The following is a 27,145-nucleotide window of genomic DNA, read 5'->3' as shown; positions in this document are numbered from 1 at the left end:
TTGGTTCACCCTTATTTTTGTACAAGGACCATAATTACAGCATTTTTCCACTCTGCTGGCACAGTTTCACTCATGCTTGCCATCTTATATATCTCCAACATGCACTTGATTCTGCTCTTTCCACAACACTTAATCATCTCTGCCTTTACACCTCTATTCAACCCCAGCCGTTTTCCCGTTTTTCAGCCGCTTCACAATCTTCTTCACCACTTCTGTCAGGACTCCATATTATAAATACAAATCCTAATAGATAGCATGATTGATAGATAGATAGATAGATAGACAGGGCACCAAACAAGGAGTGTGAAAAGGAAATTAACTTGCAACTCTTTAAGTGAAGGAATGCTGGTCGTGCACTGGAAGTAGTATATACACACATACATACAGTATTCTAAAAGCTTCCATGACAGTATTGCACACGTGACACGACCCCTGCTAAACTAGAATGTAGGAATCAGAGCTCAGAAAGGGGCGAGCCATACAACAGACAGGTAGTAGGGAGAACGAGGCTAGCAATAGGGGCGAGAGTGTGACAGAGAGAGAGATAGAGCGAGAAAGGAAAGTAGCTAGCGGGACTCTACTTTATACTTCATTCGTGTGTGAGAGACTTTGTTAATATTTCCAAGACAAATAAACATAGTCCCATACTAATCTTTACCTCTCCTGTCATTACATGACAAAAGGGAACGAAGATTACCTACTTATAAACTACTCACGTATAACAACCATTCGTCCACGAGTCTAATATATGTATAACTGATCTACAAAACACACTACAAGAAGCTACAAAGTTTCTACAAGATATTGTACAGTGACTTCCTACGAAATACAAGCTACAAGTCTACGAGTCTACAAGCCTACGAGTTTACGAGTGTACAGTTGAGTCTACATTATCAAGATAGAAAACACAATACCTCTTACAACCAACATCTCACAACCAGCTCCTGACAGTATTCTCTCCAACCCCCCCTCCGCCTCCCCGATCATCACGCTGGTGCAACGGTGAAGAGGTCACACGATGCCTTGCCAGTAGTTTTACAAAATATTGATACAAGCAATCTTCCAATTTCTACAACGAACCAACGAACTACAACCATCTATGATCAACTACAAGTAACAACTGTACGAGTCGTCTGTATAATCTTCTACACGCACCTACAAGTAGCGACATTCTTCATCCCACAACGAGTAAATCACAAGAAAAAAGGACTGAGAATAAATTGAGAAAGAAAAACAAAACAAGCAAACGAAAATCAAGAACATTGCAACAACCACCAGACCACCACCCTTCTCTCCATCCTCCCCCTACCTCCACCAACATCACCATGCTGACGCAAGGAGTGAAGAGGTTAAGACGACGAAGCAAACACCAAGCCCATATTTAAAACTCATCTTACCTTTCTTCACTCATTTACTCACCGCAGCTACCAGAGGGTGAGAAATCACCGTCACTGTGAGTGTTTGCTGAGGCGACGCCACGACAACCGACTCGTGTGTGACACCGTCACTCACCACCACTCACACCATTCCAACCACGGTAAAAACTAGTGAGTTACATAATTACTTCATTTATACAATACACAGTGATAGACAAGAACTTCTGCACAAACATATAAAACGTGCTGTATTGTTACAACTTAAATACATATACCTGCTTCAGATATCAGCGTAATTCAATCACTAAATACTTTCACCAGCAATAAATATTCTACACTGAATATATTCATTCATTTACTATAGCATTAAATTACTACCAACGGGTGTTACCCTTTATACCTACATAAAAAACGTGTTTCATACATACAACTATACATTCACAAAGTAATAAAGAAAATATAGTATCACAGTTACTCAGTGAACGATTAAAAGAATTGTATTAAACATTTATTAATTAAAGCTACCTAGTGGAAACAGACAAACTAAGTTCAATCAATCAATCATTTCCTGTGGCACCCTCGGGGATGCATAGGGCCTCGATGAACTCACACCACCACATCCTATCTTGTGCTAACTCCTCAAGATCTCCCCAACACTCATCTCCAGCTTCCCGTCTCATTGTCCTCACCCACGTCTCTTTTGGCCTTCCTCTACCTCTCCTACCAAGTGCCACCCACCCTGGTGTACCTCGTACTATTCCCTGTCTCCTATACACATGTCCTAGCCACTTCCATCGTGAGAACCTAACATATTCATCGACCGGCTGCACTCCCGTTACGTATTTCTCTAATTCTACTATTTGGTATCCTTTCCCACCACTTAACTCCTAATATTCTTCTAAGTACTTTGTTTTCAAACACCAAGAATTTATTTTCCATAGTCACTGTGCTGTACCAAGACTCGTGTCCATAAATTAAGATACTCCTAACCATTATCTTATAAAGTTTGATTTTTGTATGCACAGAAAAATTTTTATTATTCCAAATATTTTTAAGCATTCCCATTGCCTGATTAGCCTTCTTTAACCTTTCCTCGAATTCAAAGTTCAAAGAACCATCCTTGGCCAAATAAGTACCTAAATATTTAAACCTATCAACTTGCTTTACAACCATACCTCCAATTACACATTCCTGCTCATTTTCCATATTCATATTGATTATTTCAGTTTTTCCACAATTAATAACCAAACCCACCTTGCGACCTTCACTCACCAAACAGTCCAACACTCTCTGCATCTCTTCTGGCCCATCACAAATCAAAACTATATCATCTGCATAATCTAAATCCAAAAGTTTCCTGTTCTCTCCCCAAAGTATACCTGCACCGGTTTCTGTTCCAACGCGTTTCATAATGTAATCAATGACCAATATAAATAGTAAAGGCGATAGAACACCACCTTGAATTACTCCGGACTTGACTTCAAACGAATCACTCAGACAACCATCAACCATCACTTTACAAAATGTGTCCTCATGCATGTTCATAATGACCCTCACAAACTCCTCTGGTATTCCATAATGTCTCATGATCTTCCCCATAGTCTCTCTCGAACTATCAAAAGCCTTTTCAAAATCAACAAAACAAAGACTTAACGGTACTCTCATTTCATTAACTTGCTCCATCAAATGCCTAACTATAAAGATCTGATCATTGCAACCACGTCCCTTTCTAAAACCAGCCTGTTCATCCCTCAGAATGCCCTCAACCACCGGCTCCAACCTATTTAACAACACTCTACTGAAAACTTTCAAAGCTATCGGTGACAGAGATTCTCCTCCAATTACCACATTCACTAAGGTCTCCCTTCTTCGGAACTTTAACAATTACACCATTCTTCCAAACTGATGGTAGTAACCCCGTCACCCATATCTTATTGAATAGCTAGGTCAAGATCATTATTAATCTATCCCCCTCCACTTTAAACATTTCCGGAAATAAACCATCCTCCCCTGGTGCCTTATTATTCTTTAACTGTTTTACTGCTTTCTCCACTTCTGCAAGCCTCAACTCTCCTGTTTCTATATTTAAATCTTCCTGAGCAGACGGTATATCCTCTTCTGGTGGTATTGGTCTATTAAGAACTGTCTCAAAATGCTCTTTCCATCTGTTTTTAATATCTCCATCTTTGGTCAATAAATTTCCTTCCCTGTCTCTAACTGGTATTTCCTTGCGTTTACCTGCATTACCACTCAGTTCTCTAATCGATTCATATGCTATTCTTTGACTCTGTCCATCATTTTTGTTTATTAAGATTTCAGTCTCTGCAACCTTTTCATCCACACATCTTCTTTTATCTCTCCTAGCTAACCTTCTTACTTCCGAATTCAAACTCCAGTAAGCAGCTCTTGCTAATTCAATCTCTCGTTCATCAACGCATTGCATCTCACTCCTCAATTTAGCCTCACCTCTCTTTTTTATCATATCCCACGTTTCCTCTGATATCCATTTCTTTCTCCTGAATCTATGTCTCCTTCCAATCGTACATTCAGCAATCTCATGCAAAACTTTGTTCACATCCTCCCACATCTCATCTACATTTCTCTCCCCCTCTTCCAACGTTTCCAACACCAAAAACCTATTTCTGCATTCTAATCTGAATTCCTCCTTTTCTTCTCCTTCCCTTCTAAGCTTAACAATATCGTATCTACCAACACCAGATTTTTCCTTCTTCTGATTTTTAAGTTTAAACCTCATTTTTGCAATGCTGAGTTGATGGTCACTACCAATATCCGCTCCCCATTTAACATGAACATCTAGCAGAGAACTTCTATGCCTCCTACTGATAGCGATGTGATCAATCTGATTTTTGTATTTTCCACACGGCGACACCCAAGTTGTCTTGTGTATATTGCAATGCTGCTAAGTTAAAAAAAAAAAAAAAATGGCCAACACAAATGACGTTAGCAAGAATGAACAACATCTTCCGCACAATCGTAATGACAAAGATTTCCACACAGTGTTGACACATATGTTGCCTACGATAGGTTCAAGTGAACAACAAGTCAGTGTATATAGTTAGTACTGTTATATAGTGTATATGTATTTTTTATATAAAATAACAAAATATAGGGCTATATAATATCATTTTCAGTAATATCTGTGTAATATAAACTAAACCTTAAAAAAAGGTTGCAAGGAAATTAACCAGCAATTATGCAACCTTGGACAACACCGAAAAAGCATAGTCAAACGAAGCAGAACAAACTATAGAAAATCAATACGTATAAAAAAAAAAAAAAGAAAAGAAATGTAAGATCACATAACAAACAAATGAAAATAGGTGTAAGTGTTACTACAAATGCCAAAATACCACATAAACTCCTTCTATAAGTGAAACAAACAAACAAAATTGTTCTCTGCGAGCCAGTGGCAAAACACATCATCACTATCATTGACCGCAGCATGACCGGATTAGCGATGTCATGACTGCAATTATTACAGTTATATAACGACAAACGATTGCTTTATGTTACACTTGCTACAATTATGTAACTACAAACGTTATGTAACAATTCATACAATGTTACAATTATTACTACAGTGTTGCTACAGTATTACTACCGTGTTACAAGAATTATGTTACACTTGCTACAGTTATGTAACTACAAACGATAAGTACCAATTCATACATTGTTACAGTTATATATTACTACAATGTTACTATAATATTCTTACAGTGTTACTAGAATGATGTTAAACTTGCTACAGTTATGTAACTACACACGATATGTAACAATTACAATACAATTATGTAACAATTCGTACAATGTTACAGTTATGTATAACCATAATGTTACTACAAAATTATGTAACAAAAGTAACAATTCATACAATGTTACAATTATGTATTACTACAAGGGTTACTACAATATTATGTAACAATTCATACAATGTTACAATTATGTATTACTACAGTGTTACTACAATATTATGTAACAATTCATACAATGTTACAATTATGTATTACTTCAGTGTTACTACAATATTATGTAACAATTCATACAATGTTACAATTATGTATTACTACAAGGGTTACTACAATATTATGTAACAATTCATACAATGTTACAATTATGTATTACTACAAGGGTTACTACAATATTATGTAACAATTCATACAATGTTACAGTTATGTATTACTACAGTGTTACTACAATAATACGTAACAATTCATACAATGTTACAATTATGTATTACTTCAGTGTTACTACAATATTATGTAACAATTCATACAATGTTACAATTATGTATTACGTCATTGTTACTACAATATTACCTAACAATTCATACAATGTTGCAATCATGTATTACTACAATATTACAGCAGTGTTACTAGAATTGTTACAGTTGCTACAGTTATTATAATCAATTATGTACAATAAAAATACAATTAGGTAACAATTCATACAATGTTGCTACAATTCTGTATTACCAGAATCATCATACAAGTTAGGTGAAATATTATACATCTATTATACATACACATCTTACAAAATTTCATATAATAATCAATTTAACCATATAGCATTTATTCAGTTATATATACAATTTGTTTATAAAGTAATATTACTGGATCATTGCGATATTAACATGAATATTATATCTACACAATATTATAATCAATGTTATGTAGTAATAGAATAGAATATGTCAATAATGATTGCTGTCGGAGGACCACCAGTGGCGTGACCGAGTGATGTTAGGACTTCATATTATAAATACAAATCATAATAGATAGAATGATGGATGGATAGATAGATAGATAGATAGATAGAGCACCAAACAAGGTGTGGGAAAAGGAAATTAGTCTGCAACTCTTTAAGTGAAGGAATGCTGGTCGTGCACCAGAAGCAGTATATACACACACACATACAGTATTCTAGAAGCTTCCATGACAGTATAGCACACGTGAAACGACCCCTGCTAAACGAGAATGTAGGAATCAGAGCTCAGAATGGGGAGAGCCATATAACCGACAGGTAGTAGGGAGAAGGAGGCTAGAAACAGGGGCGAGAGTTTGGTAGAGAGAGATAGAGCGAGACAGGGAGGTAGCTAGCGGGACTCTACTTTATACTTCACTCGTGAGTGAGACATTTTGTTAATATTTCCAAGACAAATAAAATAGTTCCATACTAATCTTTACATCTCCTGTCATTACATGACAAAAGGGAATGAAGATTACCTACTTACAAACCTACTCACGTATAAAAAACACTCGTCCACAACTCTGATATATGTATAACTGATATACAAAACACACTACAAAAAGCTACGAAGTTTCTATGCTGCAAGTGTTACATTTCCTCACACTGCATTCCATCTCTGTACTCTCCCAAACCGATCATGTTTATAGCGACTCTGCTCTCTCTCTTCCCATTCATCAGGCATTCAAAATATTCTTTCCAACTGATCCTTACTTCATCCCCATTGGTTAATAATCTATCACATACATCCTTCACACTTTCATAAGTCTTTCTGCTGTCACTTCCACATTTCCGCACCACTTTCCTGAATAACATTCTATTTTCAGAGAAATTTGCATTCATTTTTCTTCTTAGATCATCATTTACCTCCTTCTTTTTCCTCTTCACTAGTCTCCTTACATCCTTCTTGCTCTCAATAGATTCAGTTATTTTATTTGAATCCCTGTCCGGTAACTACTCTAGCCACGTCTTCCTCTTTTCCTCCACTGCTCTCTTAACCACTTCATCCCACCATGCCGTACCTTTCTTTTTTGTTGTTACTCATACCACACCACACACCGCTTTAGCTTTCCTGACTAAGGAATCCCTATATGCATTTCACAGGCTGTCCAGATTCATTTAATTCTAAATGACTGATTCCAACTCCTCAACTACTTCGGTCCTGTATTCCTTGTATTCATATACCATTTTTTAGATCCTCAGTTTCTCGACTTTCGGTCTTTCTTTCTGACTGCTCTTCTTTCTCCTGGTACACCTCACTCCTCTCACCTTGATCTTCCTTACCACAGCATGTGATCTGACTGACCTCCACATTGTTCTCTCACGGCCCTCGTATCAGTAACCACTCCCAGTATCGTCCTCTCTACGAGCACGTAATCAACCAGGCTCCTTTCAACACAATCTCCGTTCCCTCTATAGAGTGTATGTTTATGTGCATCTTTGTGTTTGAAATATGAGTTACAAATGCAAAACTTTCTTTCCTGACACGTATCCTTCAGTCGCTTCCCATTTTCATTTTCTCCGGGTACTCCATTACAACCCATTATGTCATACTCAGGACTAGTGCCTACTCTTCAGTTCCTATCGCCCATTACGATCACTTTACAGCTCCTGGGGATTTCTCCCACTGCTTCATTCAGCTCATCCCAAAACCTGTCTTTCTCCATCTCACTCGCATCATTACACGGTGCATATGCTACAATGACTGCCACTTTCACCTTCTCAGACTTGAACATGTCATACATCCATCTCGAGCTGACACATTCGTAATCTCTCATTCTACTCTGCCACACCTGACATTCATCTACAAAGCAACTCCTTCCTTGCATCTTCCTCGCCCTTTCATGCCTGATCTTACACATTTCACAATCTCCCACTACTCCACATCACACCCTTTCATCTTTGTTTCGCACAGTGACATCACAGCATGTTTCTCACTCTTGAACACATTCACCACTTCCACCCTCTTGCTTGTCTCATTGACACCTCTCACATTCCACATGGCCATGTGAATCTGCCCATTTGGTTGGGGCCCTGAGTAGGTACTGGACCCCTCAAGGCTCTCCGAAATGTTTGCCAAATCAAGTAATATTAGATAGGAGAATCTGGGTAACTCTTAACTCTGCCAAAAACCTCAGTTAAATGATTACCACTCAGCGTAGTAAATGCTTTCCCGGTTGCAGGAAACTATTTGGCTTGTCACACAATTTAGAGACTATAAGGCATATCCACACTGATTGAGTGGATGACGGGCGCCCTCTCTTTCTCTCTCTATTGCCAGACGCCCCAATCCCGCATGGGGTGGCCACAAACAAATCGCCTCCACGTCACCCTTTCCCCCGTCATTTCACTGTCCTGCTCCCAATTCACACACCCCTCTCTCATATACCTCTCCACTCCATCCCTCCATCTCATCCTCGGCCTCCCACTCCATCTCCTCCCCTCCACCTCAGTCACATACAGTCTCCTCATCAGTCTTTTACCCTCCATCCTCTCCACATGGCAAAACCACCTCAGTGTGTGCCTCCTAACGCTTCCTATCACATCCACATCCACACCACAACACTCCTTTAAATGCTCATTTGTCAGCCTGTCTCTCCATATGACTCCACAGGCTCATCTTAAATACCTGATTTCCACTGCTCACACTCTTGACATGTGTCCTTCCAACAACGTCCAAGCTTCATTTCCATGCATTAGAGTTGGTATCACAATACTGTCATGTAGTAGCATTTTCACTTCCTTGCTCACATCCCTGTTTCTTATCACTGCTTTCAAGAAACCAGCAAAATTTCTTCCTTGTTGTACCCCTTTAAGCACTTCACCCTCCAAACTTCCATTCTTACTAATCACACTCCTCAGGTACTTAAACATACTCACATTTTCCATTTCCTCCCCATCCAACCACACTATACATTCACTGACTTCACCTCTCTCAGAGACCATCACTTTACTCTTCCCTACATTCACCTTTAGATTCCGTTTCTTACACACTCTCCCAAACTCAACCACCAAGCCTTGCAGCTCCCCTTTGTCTTCACTTAACACAGTATCATCAGCAAACAACAGTACAGGAAGATTCCAAACACTACCTTCTCTCACTAGGACCACTCCAACATCCACTGCCCTACCTTGTATCTCTTTTATTACCCCATCCATGTACAGATTAAACAACCATGGAGACATGACACATTCCTATTTCAACCCAACCTTCAAAGAGAAAAATTCACTCAGTTCACCATCCATACACACTGCGGCCTTAGCACCATCATACATACTCTTCACAGCATTGAACAACTTCCAGTCTACTCCATATATTCTTAACCCACTGCGTGCCAGTACCGTTTCAAAACGGTCTGATATAATTACGCAGCCAGTGCCAGTGCCATTTTAAAACGGTTTAAAATAAAAAAAAACTTCACTTTGACCGCATTTTTCAAGAATTGTCAGTAAAAATTGGCAGGCATGTAAGGTAACTGTTCTTCTACCATCCCTCAGGCTGTCAAGGCCAAACACTCACTCGCCCCCCCGCTCCCTTCATGGTCGCTCTGCCTCACCCTGCCTGTGTGCCTCACCCGTTGCTGTACATAGTGAAGGCATTTTGTAAATATTTTCTTGTAAGTGTAAATTGTAAATTTTTTCTTGTAAGTGTAAGGACTATATAGTGAAGTCAAGTTGTAAATACCTTCTTGTAAGTGCCATGACTGTACGTAATGAAGTCAGGTTGTACCTATCTTCAAGTAAGTGTAAGATAATGCATTCACAGTGAGAAAGACACACAAATTGTGATAGATGTGAAAGTAATAAGTAATCAGAAGAGTTTACTGAACATTGCTATACCTTCCCAGCATAAATACCTGAGTATGCCTTACATAGAAAACGGTTTTCTCACGTAAGCGGTGAGTGTGAGAGAGTGGGTTTACCTGTACATGAGTATGCAGGATTCAATAAAACTCATTTCCGAGCCTCGGTGAGCATTTTAATGGTGAAATTCGTTGTTTCCTCGTCAAAATCTATCATTATAGCCAAAAAAAGGTCAAAAAATTGCCGGCACTGGGGTGTCCCATTGGGCTAAAAATAGCTGACATGCGGCGGGTTAATACCTTCCACAATCCTTGTCTCTCCGCCCTGTCATATGCTTTCTTCAAATCCATGAAGGCCGCATAAAACTTCTTTCCCGTCTCTAGAAACTTTTCCATTAAAGATCTGAGAATGAATATCTGATCTACACAACCTCTTTCCTTCTTAAAGCCTCCCTGTTCTTCTCCAACTAATTCATCTGTTATTTCCCTAATTCTGTCAATAAGTATCCTACCATACACTTTTCCTATTACACTAAGAAGAAAAATACCCCTTATGATTACCACACACTACTTTTCCCCCTTTTCCTTTGTACAGGGGACTAATTATACCTGATTTCCACTCCTGGGACTCTACCTTCCTCCCAGGCCAATCTGCACATCTTCCACATCCGTTCTACTACAATCTCTACCCCATGCTTCACCATTTCACCACACACTCCATCAATTCCTGGGGCTTTCCCCAGTATGACTTTCTTCATTGCTTCCACAACTTCTATCCTACTGATTTCTTCCCGTCTTCTCACTTCCCTCCTTCTCCCAGCAATTCCCTAGCCACTTATACTCGCATTACTTCCATTCTCTATGTTTAACAATTCATTAAAGTTTCCTCTCCATCTGCTCACTTTTTTTCCTTTCCCCATTTGCAATCTAGCCTACCGTTTTTATCTTTCACTCCCTGACTAATTTCATTGCCACCCTGTCTAACTCTGTTTACCTCTTTCCAGAAAATTTTCTTACCGTCCCTCCACTTTACACTCAAATTCCTTGCAAATTCCTCATCTACTCTCTTCTTACTAATCTTTTCACCTCTCTCTTCCTTCCTGCATATAACTCTCTCTTCCACCTCTCAACTTCTTCCACGCCCCTATTTCTCATCCATTCATTGTATGCTTTCTTCTTTCGTGCCACAGCCTGTCTCACCTCTTCATTCTACCATGTTGTTCCTTGCACCCCCTTCCATCTTCTCTTGACCCCACACACCACATCACATGCTGCACATATTTCTTCTGTGAATATCTTGCACACACCTTGGATGTCCCCCATTTGCTCCAATTCATATTTACTCAATAATTACTCTTGAATCATTTATGTAATTAAATGCGTATAAGCATTGTGCTTTTTAATTATCTTACGGCCTGCATATATCTTTGGTGTGTTATGTTAAAAGACAGCAAAAGAGTTCAGGAAGTAAAAAGAATGAGAAAATGTGGAGGTAGTAAGTAGTTGTTGAAAATGATGCATGGTTTAAGGGGTGAGTTTGACAGATGACAGTCATACCTACATTTAAGCCCCACCAAGGTTAGCTCTGAGGGAGAGGCCAGAGGATCGTCTATGCCATGACGCCACTAATCTGCACAGTAGACAAAGATGGGATGACTTTGTAGTCGTTTGGCTATGATGTTTACATAGGCTACACGCTAATGCTCTGCGGGCACTCAGTCATAAGGGATATAGTGTCAGAGGAGTTTATCAACCCCAAGTTAATAGGCACTGAAATTGATGAAGTATACCAGAGAAAAATAACTACAGCTCTGGTACTGTACCTTAGCTTGCCCCAGATTTTTGTTCTTTTGCAGCCTATTTCACTTACTGTACACTTCAGCGGCAGAACGAGAAGACACTACGGCTCTACAACTTCCCATAGCACTTCTTCATGACTAGCACAATACTGTAGTTCAAATCTATTATATATTACAACTTAGCATTCTACATGGAGGAATAGCAGTTTTAGGCCATGTTAGAGTAAAAAGGGTATAGTACATATGATCATTGAACTCTACCAACACATGTCAAACTTAACTCTTTAGCTGGGGTGCAAATATGTGAGATGATGAACACTGCCTATCGTAAGCAAGAATAAATTACGAAGTTCTATAGTGTTAATAAGAGCTTATATCGTGACAAATTTAACATTTTTGGTGTTCCAGTGTTCTCTTGAGTATCAAAAAATCGTCTGATATTAAGGGAAATACAGTACAAAGTATAAAATTGCTGATGTTTTATTACAGGTTAAGTACTGGTTTGTAGACTCTCTCTCTCTCTCTCTCTCTCTCTCTCTCTCTCTCTCTCTCTCTCTCTCAAAATTACTATTGTAGTTGAGGGAGAACACTCTTAGTGAGAGGGCTAATAATGTTCTAACTTCTTCAGTTATTGCTTTATTTTGGAAATTTCATCAGATATTCTGCTCAGAGGGATATTTAGGAATGGAGGAGAGAATTTCCTATATTTAATACTTTCATTTTGATAAGTGTTTTCTGTTGCACTAGAATATGAAGTTATCTGAGTTCGGGAAAAATATAATGAATATAAAGAGGTCTTCATGGGGTTAAACTTAAATATAATTACAAGTACACTGCAAACACAGAACAAGTGAAGCATCGTAAGTCAACCAACCCATAATGCTTCTATGCTTCGTTTAGTGTGCTTCGGTCTGTTTCAGTAGACTTGACAACCTTCTCCAAAACCAGAGCAAGGCAGGATACCCCACAGCCCAGGCCAAACACCACAAACATCCCCTGAAAATGCAAAGAATAACAAATATGAAACTCTCTCTCTCTCTCTCTCTCTCTCTCTCTCTCTCTCTCTCTCTCTCTCTCCTGCCCACTTTATATTTTATTTCGGCAAATGTCATGTTCCTTCAGTAGCCTATGTCATAAAGAATTCCAGGGTACAAAAAATAACAAGAACCCTATACAGATACATAGACAGACAGATAGATATATAGATAGATATATCTACTGTGTTAAAATAATTAATTGATTGATTGACCGATAGAGAGAGAGAGAGAGAGAGAGAGAGAGAGAGAGAGAGAGAGAGAAGAACATTAGGAACCTAGTGCTAGCAAAAAGCCAGATCATCGCTACAAGTTTTGTACAGTCATAAGAAAAACTATTGTTATCCCCAGGAATGTTCTATGCGAAACGAACGTCAGCTGGGCTATGTGGGCGGGTCCTTGCTGTTTGCCCTTCACCTATCTAGTGTTGCCATATTACAATCCCATTACAAGAGTTGGAATAATGGGGAAGAATGAGCCATATTGTGAGGAAATATATAGGATGTGTTTGCATTACCCTGAGCGCCCCACCGGGGATTAATAATGAAACTCACACGTTTATTATTTTCCTACTATTCAACACCGATTATCTATAGAATACAACAAATAAAGTATTTTGAAGGACAGTAAATCTATAGGCATCAACTTTTTTTGTATGATACTTTAGCAGGAGTGCACGACTTCATTTGCTTGATTTAGATAGGTGGTTAAATGCTTCAGATCGATGCTTGAGTTAATATGGATGGGGTGTGGCTGAGTTAGTGACATCAATGCGTCCACGTCTAGAGGCTGATTTGGAAGCAGGGGGTGGGTATACAAAATATTTAATCAATGAGACTGAACAAGTATTAGTATATTCCTTCTATTCAACATTTATTATAAGTAGAAAGCAATACATATCATTATTATACTGAAATTTACTGACTTGGCTTGTATTGGCTGAATTACTATCATACGTCTGGCATTGGTGAGCATACTCATTGCCCATGTGCATGTGTGTTGCCGACTCTACACCATTCGGTTATATTTTTATTTAATGAAGTCGGTGCCTCATAATAAAACGTATTGTCTATGCACTGAGACCAAACGATCTAATTAACTTTTATTACCTCTAGCACAAATTCTAATATCCGTGTTTCACATAACAGTCATTGACAGGTTTGCGGTACAAACTTTCTTGTCCCATCATTCCAGAACACTTCGTTGTTGTGTCATGGTACGTAGCTCTGAAGGGTAACGATAGTTTTTCTTATGACCGTAAGCTGGGTGGGCCTGAAGTACAGACACGGCTTCGTGAAAGAGATGGATCAATGGAAGAAGTATATCTTGTCTGAGAGGGGGTTACTGTAAGGAACGGAATTAGATGTCGGAAAGAAGACCAACAGAGGTCAGGAAGGACATGATATTATGGAAGGAAAAATAAGGTGATTCTGCAAGAACGGGGGGGGGGCGTTGGAGGTGAGAAAAGAAAGGAAATGATATACGTCACTGTAGAGTGTAAAGAGGACAATCAAGGATAATATGGCGTACGGGGAGAATGGTATTGCAATGAGTACAAAGTGGGGGGGGACCACCAGACATGAAGTAAGAATGGGTAAGTCTAGAACAGTATGACCAATTCTAAGATGAGCTAAAGCAGTTTCCCACCTCCTATTACGGTGGCAAGGGGTTAACCAAGGAGAATAAACGGTTTAACAACACGTATTTTATTGTTAGTGATAGATTCCCAGCAAGACTGCCACCAATGCTGAAGGAAGGAAGATAAGGCAGGAAGAATATCAGAGACTGGAATGAGGAAGGAAGGAGAGGCATCTCTGGCAACAGCCGTGTGAGCCAACTGATCAGCACGTTCATTGCACGCAATGTCCACATGCCCTGGGACCCAACAGAACTGGACTGTTTTACGATGAGAGGATATATGGAACAACCATTCTAAGGTACAAAGGACTAAAGGGTGAGAAGCAGGTGACTGAAGAAGGGACAGAGCACCATATGAATCACAGAATATCACAAATGAAGGAGAGGAGGCACAACCAATACGTCGCAACGCAAACAAGAGGGCATATAACAGTGTTTTTGAACCATCAGTGTATATAGGGACTGCACAGGAGTGGTGGGAGAGATGGTCAGAAACCGGGAACGGAGAATGAAAGAAGAAGAATTGGACTTGGAGTAAAGGAAAATGGAAGGACAAACGTTTTGTCGTGGAAGTAGCCACTGGGGAAAAAAGACATGTGCGGAAAGAGAAAAAATTACTAACAGTAAGGGTGGAGTGTGAGAGGAGAGCACGAGCTCAAACCACAAAAGGTGGCTTGGTCCTAGGAGTGGAATACATGTCTAAGTCAAGACTGGGAGGAAGTAGAAGAGAATGAGGAAAACAGTGCAACTTAGCATAGGCACGTAGAGAAAATAGAGCACGATGGCGGAAGTGATGGAACTCCTGATTCTGCATACAGACTCTCAACTGGGGAGGATTTAAAAGAGCCAAGAGCCAGATACAAACCATGATGATGCACAGAATTAAGTTTTGGAGGATGGTGTCTGAAGCGGAAGAATAAACTTGGCAAGCATAATCAAGTTTAGAAAGAACGAGAATGATGTGGAGATGAAGGAGAGTAGTCCGATCAGCATCCCACGACACATGAGACAAAGTTTATAAGAAATTGAGGCATTGCAAGGCTGAGATTTTTAGGGAGGCAATATGATCCTGCCAAGTAAGACGCGAGTCGAAAAGAAGGCCAAAAAAAGGAAGCGGATGTTTTGTATGGGACAGGGGAACCGTAGAGAAAAAGAGGTGGTTGAGAATCAAGTGAGAACGAGTAAAAGTAATAGCATGAGATTTAAGAGGAGAGAACCGAAAGCCATGAGAAGTAGCCCATTCTGAGGCAGCAGAAACTGCACGTTGAATAAGAGCACCAAGGGCAGAGATATTATAATTTGAGACATATATTGCAAAATCATCTACATATTAAGAAGAGCAATCACCAGCTGGTAGACAAGAAACAATCCCATTAATTGCCAATTAAAATAGAGTAGTGCTAAGAACACTGCCTTGGGGGACACCTTCATACTGTGGGAATGGATCTGAATATGAATGCTGAACACAGACTATTAAAAACGAGCTGATAGGAAATTCTTTAAGAAAACCCCAAGGTCACCATCGATACCAAAAAAACGAACTGTGTGTAAAATATGGTAGCATCAGGCTGTGTCATAATCCTTCTCAAGGTCAAAGAACACTGCAACAACAGATTGCCGAGTGCCAAAGGCTGAGCGGATATAAGTCTCTAGATTTAGGAGGGGAGTTAAGGTGCGCATGCTTTTTGAAAACCAAACTGTGAAGATGACAATATCTGCTTGGATTCTAGGAGCCACATAAGACGATAATTTATCATATGCTTGGACAATTTGCAAAGACACCTAGTAAGAGCAACGGGGTGATAATCTTGAGGGGAATAGCCTTGCTTTCCCGGCTTAAGAAACGGGAAAATAACAGCATCACGAAAAGAGGGAGGTAAGGCACTCTCCATCCAGATACGATTATAAATAGTTAATAATAAGGCCAAGGCCTGGGGGAAAAGGTGACATCGCATATTATAATGTATGTCATCAGGACCCTCGCAAGTCTTCTTACAAAGACGAAGTACAGAAGACAATTCATGGAGCATGAATGGTGCATTATACGACTGACTAGACGTCAGTAAACAGGCGTGCATTCAGTAGCAGCTTCAAGGGCATGGGATTCAGGTGAGAGATGAGAGCTGCTACTAATATTACTAAAATGAAGACCTAAACCATTAGCAACTAGATGAGCATCTGCAACTGACTTCCCATCCAAATGGAGGACAGGAGAAGGCTTGGGATGATGCTTACCGGCTATTTTGCGTATACGTTTCCAGACAGAAGCAATGGGTGTGTTGGCAGTAATGGTGGAAACGTATAATCTCTAGCTACGTCATTTGGCCCAATAAACAATCTTATGAAGAAGAGCACGGGCCTTTTTAAACAGTAGAAATGCACTGTGTTCATTTGGGGTGTTGTGTTTGTGTAGGTAACTCTTCCAACGTGCACGTTTAATACCGAGTGCCACAGTACAATCCGAATCGCACCAAGGAACACACTTAGAAGTAAAAGGACGGGACGACCTACGAATTGCAGTCAAAGCTGCACACAGAACTAACAAAGTAAAAAAAGCGAGCATATCTAAAGCAGTAGAGAAGGAAGAGGGGGGTATAGAAGGAACAGTTAAAGAAGTAAATAACGACCAGTCAGCTTTCTGAAAACACCATCAAGGGAGTCTGAGTACCCGACAATATGTAGTAAGAGTAAGTTTGATAGGAAAGTGATCACTGTATACAACGTCCGAAAGAACAGACCAACGGAAATCTAAAGAGAAGGGGAGCACAAGGAGAGATCTAGACAGGAGAAAGTACGAGTTTTAGCGTCAAAATGAGTTGAAGCTTCGGTATTCAATAAGGATAAATCATTATTAAAAATAAAAGACTCAAGGCGGCAGCCACACGAATTAGTAATATCATCGCCCCATAAGGCATGGCGACAGTTAAAATATCCCATCAGTAAAATTGAGGTGGTTAGCATAACTGTGATAATAAAAAAGATAAGGCAGGAAAATCAATAGGCTGGGAGGGAAAGAACTATTTAGAAACGGCCGTAATCCAGCATCCGAGAAAAACACGAATAAAATTACATGGAACCGTGGTGTGAAGGAATAGACGTTCTAGAGGGACTGTGTAGTGATCTAAGATAGCTGAAACAGGAAGAGAAGCAGGAGGAAACAAGAAACACTAGTCACGTATGGGTACTGGAGGGGAAGAGAAATGGGGTTCTTGTAAGCAGACTAAGGAAAGACGGTGAACCAAAAGAAGATAGTGAAGGACAGTCCGACGGGCCGTGAACCTTCGAAGGTTACACTGTAAAAGAGACATACTAAAATTAACAACACTGAATAAAAGGAAAACCAAAGAAAAGTAAAAAAAAAAAAAAAACTATGAAGAATTACAAAGGATAATATAGAATACACAGGAAAATGAATTTACAACAGATGAGTATCATACTGTACATCACCAAGTCGGTCCAACAGTAGGAATAGGAGCAGAGGGTGGAAGAGGCTGACGAGTGGGAGCGGGATGGTAACTATAGCCCGGTGGCATAGGGTGGGATAAAGGAGAGGGATTCGAACAAGAAGAGAGAGGGGCAGGAGGGGAAGGAAGGATTGGAGTGGGAGATCACAAGGAGCTGAATGGACTTCAGCAGTATGAAGCACTTTTTCAGGACTCATGGGTTCCTGTAAAGGAGTCGCCAGAAACTCCATGATATCTGTGAGAGTTTCACTCTCAGCAACTGTTGGAAGTGTCGCCTGTGGTGTCGACAGGGGAGTTGGAGCAGGTTGTAGAGTGGCCTGTGGAGTCGGGACAGGGTTGGGACCAGACCGTGGATTCGAGACAGGGATCTTTGTTGGAGAAGGCGTCGAGGAGAGTGAAGGACAAGCGGTATGCATCATGCAAGCAGGGGGAGAATGTGAGAGTTTTTTGGAACCCTTGGTATCCGATACGGTGGAGGGCAGCCCATGTTTGCCAGAGGAAGGCAGACGTCGGGCACCACGATATGGCAGAGGGAGTGGTTGTTGGTGGAGAGAAGTGGAAGAGTGAGGGGGAGCAGCAGAACCGGAAGGGCAATGAGGGGAAGAGAGAGGAGTGTACAATTAGGGTGACAGGGAGGAGGTAGAAGTGGAGAAGTCTAGAACAGAGAAAGAGGTGGAAAGGGAAACAGGAGGGGCCTGAAAGTAGGAAGTAGAACAAGAAAGGGCGGAAGGGGAGGAAGAAGAGGGGAGAACAGAGACAGAGGGAGAGGAGACAACACTGACAGCCAGAGGGTTAGATGAGGAGGAGGTGTGAGTAGACACAAGAAAAGAGGCCGAGACAGTAGAGGAGCTGGAAACTGGCAATATCAAGAGGGCAAGTGTGTCAGATAAAGGGGTGATTGCAGAAGAGGAATTAGAGGTTGTAACAGTTGCAGTGTAACTGGACTGAGAAACACAGAGGTACTGCGGACAGGACGGGCTACTCGAGCATAAATTAAACAGGAAAGTCTCGGGCACGTTGATGGGCTGCACGGAGGGAGAGACCTTTTTTCCAGCAGATCCTGACTTCAGTTTCAAATACGTATACCAGACATTTCCAGGACGAGGCAGCATGAAAGCCTTGGCAGTCTGGGCAGACTTTTATCTCTGCTACACAGGCTGAGGAGTGTGGCCGGGTTGAGTTCAGGTAGGACAGACTGCAATATTTGGCTGGGTGGCCATAACGCCAACAGGAAGAACACTGTCCAGGACGAGGCATGTATTCCTTGACCCAGAGTCGTGTGCCACCAATAATCACAAGTGTGGGAAGATCGCAGTCCTTGAATATGATTTTGGTGATGTTAGCTGAGTATTTGCGATGCCTCTGAGGGGGAAGCGTGTAGCACTGGACAGAAAGTACTGCAAGGTTTTGGGCAGACAAGATTGCTTGGAGATCAGCAGAACATTCTGAGAAATTGCTATCTTCTGTGGATATTTATGATGGGATCAGAACGGTTACGGCAGTAGAGTTTAGGCTGGCATCTGGATCTGCCAAGATAGGGTGACCAGAGGGGTCAGTAAGCGACAGTGCCTACTCAGCCTGTGCAGCAGTTTGAACTGTCAAGAGGTGGTCGCCATTAGGGCGTGATGAGAATATGACATCAGGGCCTTTTTGTCGGAGAGAGTTAGATGAAGAATGAGGTCTGTCACGGGGTTTTTACAATATCACGGTGTATTTAAAATAAATGCTTAAATATTATTTAATTGATATTAATATTCAATTATATTAAAGAGCAGGGACAATGATTGTCTTGCTACATCAAGCAATGATTACTTTACGCTGCTTCTTCGCACGATTCTCTAAGAACGAGAATTAATAAACTTTCTCAACAGTACACAGCAGAGACTAATTACTCACAAATGCTGAATTAGTACTGTTAGCCTCTGGAGAAAGTTACTTCACCCCTGACAATAAATAACTAATACTAATAATAATATCAGGTCCTTGCTGATGCTTAACTCCCAGGTGGCACAACGGATATTAAGTTAATACAACAAGACTGGTCTAAGTACCAGTTATGAATAGTAAAACGTGTATGCAACCTAGGAGCTATGTGGGAAATAAGCTTAATTATGGAGAAATGAAACAAGAATTTACTTTACATTAAGCTCAAGAAAAAGAACTGTTAAATTTATTGATTACAAAAATAAATTTAACGTTACATTTCAAATCAAATCAATGAGACCGCACTCACTCACTCACACAAAAACTAAATACTTACGCCTAGGAAAAATACCTTAACTAAGCTCTTAAAACTAGGATTATACAAAAAGGAAATACCAGTCGATGAATGCTGTGTATCACCCGGGGGGTGGGAGTACTGGGCAACTGTACTAGTGGAGCTTGGGTGCTAGCTGACCTCTCACACTTCTTCAGCACAGGACCTCTCCCCGTCAAAGCAAACACTCGACTGACTAAGTCGTGGGAACAAAGGGGGAGCAGTAGACCGCATTTTCTAACGGTCGAGGCAAGCAGGGGCGAACAATAAAGAAACAATAGTATCGCTCAGTACAGCACTTAGTGACGTGCATTAAATCGGTCACCTTTGAAAACAGTGACGAATGTTTTGAAAAGTATACCCCGAAATGGAGAGAGAAACGGTTAACTGAGCAATACACAATGAGTTTTCCACTAATAGTTCGTGGCTTCTCACAAAAGGGAAATGTTGCGAATTTGATTCGTGACATTACGCCCCTACAAAATTAAATTTTTTCCTTATGGGAAAAAATTTGTGGATATATATATATATATATGTACACATCCTAACTCATTCACACAAGATTCACACTATGGTGTGTGTGCTATCCTGCTACAGGAGAAAGTTGCAGTCGCCAGTGAGCGAAAAAACCTCGTATTTACGTTAATAGAAGCAAGCTTGAGGGAAAAACTCCGTGACGACGGTGAAAATCCTGTACTCAGGTCAAACTGAGTGAAAAGTCGCTACATTTACACTGACAACTAATTGTTGTGTAGCGTGGTGTATGTAATACACGGTGTAGGTGTGACAGTTGTAGTGTAACTGTACCTACGTGTAAAATGACACAGTAAATAATAATATGGCGACGATGAAGGCAGAGGAGAAGAGGTGGCAGCGTGCGGCAGACGATCAGCTGGTCCGCACAGCAAAACTGCTACACCCTTTGCTGTACCTGCAAAACCAATTAAGGTGGAGCATCAAAAGTGTCAATGAGACAAAATTTTATTATGTTACAATTACTCTCTCTCTGCCTAGCAGTCAGTGCTACGACGTACATTCGAGGTCGCCATTAATTATAGCACACGATTATTGTCGGCAAGTTGAGAATCCTTGTGCAAACTCGGGTCTTCCATAGCCTCGAGTCGCTTCTGCGGAGTTCTCTCTCGAACTTCCCCCCTTAACCTACAGTACTTATATTAGTATCGGGGAGCTGAGAATCCTTGTGCAAACTCGGGTCTTCCATAGCCTCAAGTCGCCTCTGCGGAATTCTCACTTCCCCCTTAACCTACAGTACTTATATTAGTATCGGGAAGCTGAGAATCCTTGTGCAAACTCGGGTCTTCCATAGCCTCGAGTCACCTCTGCGGAGTTCTCTCACAAACTTCCCCCTTAACCTACAGTACTTATATTAGTATCGGGAAGCTGAGAATCCTTGTGCAAACTCGGGTCTTCCATAGCCTCGAGTCGCCTCTCAACTTCCCCCTTAACTTACGGTACATAATATGTATGTACAGGCCCTGGACATACTGTGTCCTGTGGGGCCAATGGGCGAGACGTCAGGTCTGCACCCACTTCACCACTACCCTGTCTCTCAACTGTCTCAGAGATTACAGGTGTGGTTATGAACGGCACAGGAAGGACATATCCCTGATTAGTGGTGTTACTTTGACACACACTGCAGGAATGGACAAAACTATTTATGTCTCGTCCCATCCCTGGCCAGAAAAAGTCAGCTCGGATACGGCCCTGGGTCTTCCTTTTGCCCATGTGACCTCCTAAGGCTGAACAATGACCCCATTGTAACACTGCTAGGCGGTACTTGACGGGAACGACAAACTGCAGTCGAACCTCGCCCTCGGGTGTTCGTGACTCACGGTAGAGCCGTCCTTGTTTGCGAAGGAACTTGGCTTGACCTCCCCGTGAATACTTTATCACTCGACCCTTTTGTTTGTTCCGCACGGCAGCAAGTGTCGGGTCAGAATGTTGTTCTTGCACAACAAGTTGACTACACATCAGATCTTGCGGCGATTCAATGATCACTGGGGTGACAGTCTGGAGCCTCAGTCATGGCTCGTGTTACCACAGCAGCCGAAGTCTGAGTAGCGTCATCATCAGAGCAACTATCCTTGACTCCTTGAATATTTCCTACTATAAGGTCAAATAGAGGTTCTGGCATGACAACTGCAAGTGTCGTACCAGTATAAAATGGAGATGCCACCTGAATACATGCCTCAGGGAACAATCTCACTGATCCATCAATAAGGTTTGCATGGATCTGTTGACTTGTATACTGCTCAGGCCGAACTAAACTCTGCTTAACAGAGCAACCTGAGGAACCATTATCTCTCAGGACCTTCACAGGAATGCCTCCCACAAACCCTGGCTGAACAAGGAAGGTACTGTCACCTGTGGGAGGGCCTGTGGAGGAAGCAGCTAGCCACTCATGAGGCTGCTGAATTGATGCGGCAAACATTGTGCCTTGAGGATTATATACTTCAGGCGTCGTACTCACTGCCTGTGGAGATGGAACATTAGCCATCTGTGGAGGGGGGTTCACTGTCACTGTGGGACTAGTGAACTGTGGGGAAGTACCCATACTGGTAGGGACGTGACCACCGTGCTGCTGCTGAGGAATGAAGGCTGCATTCGCTTCCTGCCTCTTTTGAGCTGGTGGTGAAAAAGTTTGTCCCGACGGTCGGTTGCGTGGCTGATACTGCTGCTGATTAGGGTACTTGTTGTACCTCTTCCACTCAGGTTTCTGAGTGTTTTGCCCCTGGTCCTTCCACTGCGGTTTTGGACCTTGGCCATTATTCTGAGAATGGCCTTGTTGCTGGGGTTCAGTCTGAGACGATTTCCCAGATTTATCAGGTTTTCTGTTCCAGGTGTTTTGCTTACGAGCTTGATACCCGTATGCAGTAAAGAATGCGTCAGCCTTCTCTGCCATTTGGCTGGCATCTTTCACCTGGCAGATCTTAAGCTGTGCTATGAGCTCAGCAGGTCACGACCTATCTAGCTGTGTACGCAGCATAAGGTCAATTATCCCCTCACACGTGGAAGGAGTTTCATCTTTGTCCATCCACTCATTTAAGTAAGCAATGAGACGATCGAGGAACTGAACAGCTGTCTCCTTGTCTTGGAGACGAGCTTGCATGAACTGAACTTTGGCGTCGTCTACTGTAAGACCATACGCCTTAATGAGTGCAGCTTTCATCATCTCATACGTGAGATTGTCTCCACTAATTCTGTGGAGAATATCGAGGGCAGGGCCCTCAAATAGGCTAAGAAACTGAAGCCGCTTAGCTGCCTCATCCAGTTGATACATGTCTGCCATGTCCTCAAAACGAGCTATGTACGGCTCGATTCGCTCGCCTTCCTTGTATGAAGGAAGTTTGATGCGTGGGGTCGCCAGGACATCGCAGGGAGAACGCTCGTGGAGCTTGGACCAACTGCACCAGACATGTCTGAAGCCAAGGAATCTCGCTTGAGATTCAGCACTTCAAGTTCATGTTTTTCTCGTCCCTCTCGTTCGGCACGTTCATATTCACGTTGTTCCCGCTCGTATTCCCGTTGTTCTCGCACATATTTGTGCTGAATCTTACGCTCTTCACGGGCATCATTCTCGCGCTGCTGCTCCAGATTATGCCATGAGAGTATATACTCTTTAATTCGGTTGGGTCCGAAAGACCCATTTCTTTGGCTTCCTGTAAAAATACAGCAGTAGCCATGGCGCTAATTTATTAAGCAACCCGAAACTGAGCACTGACTGCTTCGCAAACGAATGCTAATGACACAAGTACTGAGTACAGACACAAGCTAGTGGTGACCAGTCTTATCTAGTTAACTGGCAAAGAATAAATAAAAAATGTAAATGACTGGGAAGACTCAATAATAAACACAATGGGTACGGCGACTTCCCAGGAGCGAATAAAATCGTCTGGCGTTACAAAGAATAAACTAGAGTTAAGTACTCTATTGATTAATAAAGCAAAAATTCACTTGCTAAATTAACGGTAAACACCAGTAAACTTGTGCCTATAAACTTAAATTATAAATACCAAAATATGAACGAGTGAGCACTATCTCGTGAATAGCTTTATAGCTAGGAGTTAATATCCTGGAATGAGGTCGCCAATTGTCACGGTGTTTTTACAATATCACGGTGTATTTAAAATAAATGCTTAAATATTATTTAATTGATATTAATATTCAATAATATTAAAGAGCAGGGACAATGATTGTCTTGCTACATCAAGCAATGATTACTTTACGCTGCTTCTTCGCACGATTCTCTAAGAACGAGAATTTATAAACTTTCTCAACAGTACACAGCAGAGACTAATTACTCACAAATGCTGAATTAATACTGTTAGCCTCTGGAGAAAGTTACTTCACCCCTGACAATAAATAACTAATACTAATAATAATATCAGGTCCTTGCTGATGCTTAACTCCCAGGTGGCACAACGGATATTAAGTTAATACAACAAGACTGGTCTAAGTACCAGTTATGAATAGTAAAACGTGTATGCAAGCTAGGAGCTATGTGGGAAATAAGCTTAATTATGAGAAATGAAACAAAAGTTTACTTTACATTAAGCTCAAGAAAAAGAACTGTTAAATTTATTGATTACAAAAATAAATTTAACGTTACATTTCAAATCAAATCAATGAGACCGCACTCACTCACTCACACAAAAGCTAAATACTTACGCCTAGGAAAAACACCTTAACTAAGCTCTTAAAACTAGGATTATACAAAAAGGAAATACCAGTCGATGAATGCTGTGTATCACCCGGGGGGTGGGAGTACTGGGCAACTGTACTAGTGGAGCTTGGGTGCTAGCTGACCTCTCACACTTCTTCAGCACAGGACCTCTCCCCGTCAAAGCAAACACTCGACTGACTAAGTTCGGGGAACAAAGGTGGGGCAGTAGGCCGCATTTTCTAACGGTCGAGGCAAGCAGGGGCGAACAATAAAGAAACAATAGTATTGCTCAGTACAGCACTTAGCGACGTGCATTAAATCGGTCACCTTTGAAAACAGTGACGAATGTTTTGAAAAGTATACCCCGAAATGGAGAGAGAAACGGTTAACTGAGCGATACACAGTGAGTTTTCCACTAATAGTTCGTGGCTTCTCACAAAAGGGAAATGTCGCGAATTTGATTCGTGACAAGGTCGTTTGTCGTCGGCCCATGTCTGGCGGCCCAAAATTGATGATATATATGGAGGATTCGAAAGGAGAGAGGGGGGGGAGGGGAAGAAACAGAAGGATAGGAAGAGGAGGAAAGGGACTGAAAAGTAAGGTAGAGGGGATGCGCCTGACCGGGAGGTTTTGGAGGAGCATCTTCTGTTGCTCCTTGGATAAGAGGAGAAGCTTCATTACTGGCCATGGTGAGCCTAACTGTACAAACGGAAATTAAACTGGTCCGCTCCTGAGAGCCCGAGTCAGGAGTAAGGGCGAAAGATACAAGGGCTACCGTACCGATGGTTCCCTGAGGCCGTTCGCGACTGACACAAAAGAGACAGCCTTGCATCCCATCAGCACGGCTCTCACACCTTAGGAAGGTGAGAAGAAAATAAGATAAAAGAACAGAAAGGAAGAAAAAGGACCAAGAAAATTAGTAGGGTCAAGGACTGGGACCGAAGGGTGGGGGAAGCAGTACATAACTACACCACCCCCGCCATCAAGCCCCAGCCCCCGACCCCAGAGCCCCCCCACGACTGCAACGGGTTTGATATTGGGGGAGAGAGAGAGAGAAAGAGAGAGAAAGAGAGAAAAAGAGAGAGAGAGAGAGAGAGAGAGAGAGAGATGGATGGAGAGACAGAACGATGGTTAGATTGATCGATCGATAGATAGATAGGCAGATAGATTGATAGATAGTTAGGCAGATAGACAGACAAGTAGACAGACAGATGGATAAATAGATAGATAGTGAAATAGTGAGACAGATGGACAGATACAGATAAATGTATACATATATACTGTACATACATACGTAAGTTACATACATACATACATGTAGTCAACGCATATTGCATCAGTAACACACAAGAAATATTACCTTACCTGGTACACATACAAATTAAGAAGGATGATATTCGAGAAAGGCTCTTGTGGGTGCATTCTCGTCTCTTAAGAAGGCTTTATAGCATTTCTGACTTACGTGTTCTTTCGGCATGCGAGTGTTAATAACTTCGTATGTTATTTGCGTTACTTTGCCTATATTAAAAAAAAGAAAAAGAAAAACGATACAACTAACAAATAATAGAAAAATAGGGTTAGTTGTAAATTTGCCTCAAATGGAGAAGTTAGAAAGCTCCTAAGCACTCAAGTTTAGTTCACAAGCTGACCATCCTTTTCACTTGGCCCAGATTTTCGTCCTTTTGCAGCTTATTTCACGTTGCCTCACGGCTGAAGAACGCTGTGCTGACTCTATATCCCGATCTTCGTGCGTTTCTTCGTGACTAACATCTGATTCTGGTGCTAATCTATTATTACAACTCAGGATTTAGGATGAACAGATGTCAGTTTTAAGCCAAGGTAGAGTAAAAAGGGTATCTAAAACATCAGATTCTGGTGCTATTCTGTCACTACAACTCGGCAGTCAAAATATTTGTTTTTTTAATAACAGAACAGAGGAAGGAAAAACAAATGAATAAAAAAAAAAACAAATCCATGCACCAGATTACTGGTGTCCTCTGTTCATAAAATATCTGTAACAGTTAGACTTGAACAGTTGTAGGTTGAAGTTTGGAGGGAAATAACTCTGGGGAAGCGAGTTCCAGAGAGATGCAGTTCGGGGAATGAAAGAATTCTGATAGGCAGATGTTCTGAAGTATGGCTGAGTAACATTCCAGTCATGAGCGCTGCCAGATGTCCGTGTAGCACGATGGAAGGTATGGAGAGGTGGCACAATGGACGCAACTTCGTCTGAGTATTTGCTATAAAAATATCTGTAAAATAACACAAGGGAGGCAACATTCCTTCTTACTTGTAGGGGAGGTAGTTTGTTAGTAATAGCAGGGTT

Source organism: Coenobita brevimanus, chromosome 46, assembly GCF_032717465.1.
Source record: "Coenobita brevimanus isolate Jiangsu-jjx chromosome 46, ASM3271746v2, whole genome shotgun sequence".
NCBI classification, from domain to species: Eukaryota; Metazoa; Arthropoda; class Malacostraca; order Decapoda; family Coenobitidae; genus Coenobita; species Coenobita brevimanus.
Note: the sequence above shows the minus strand (reverse complement) of the source record.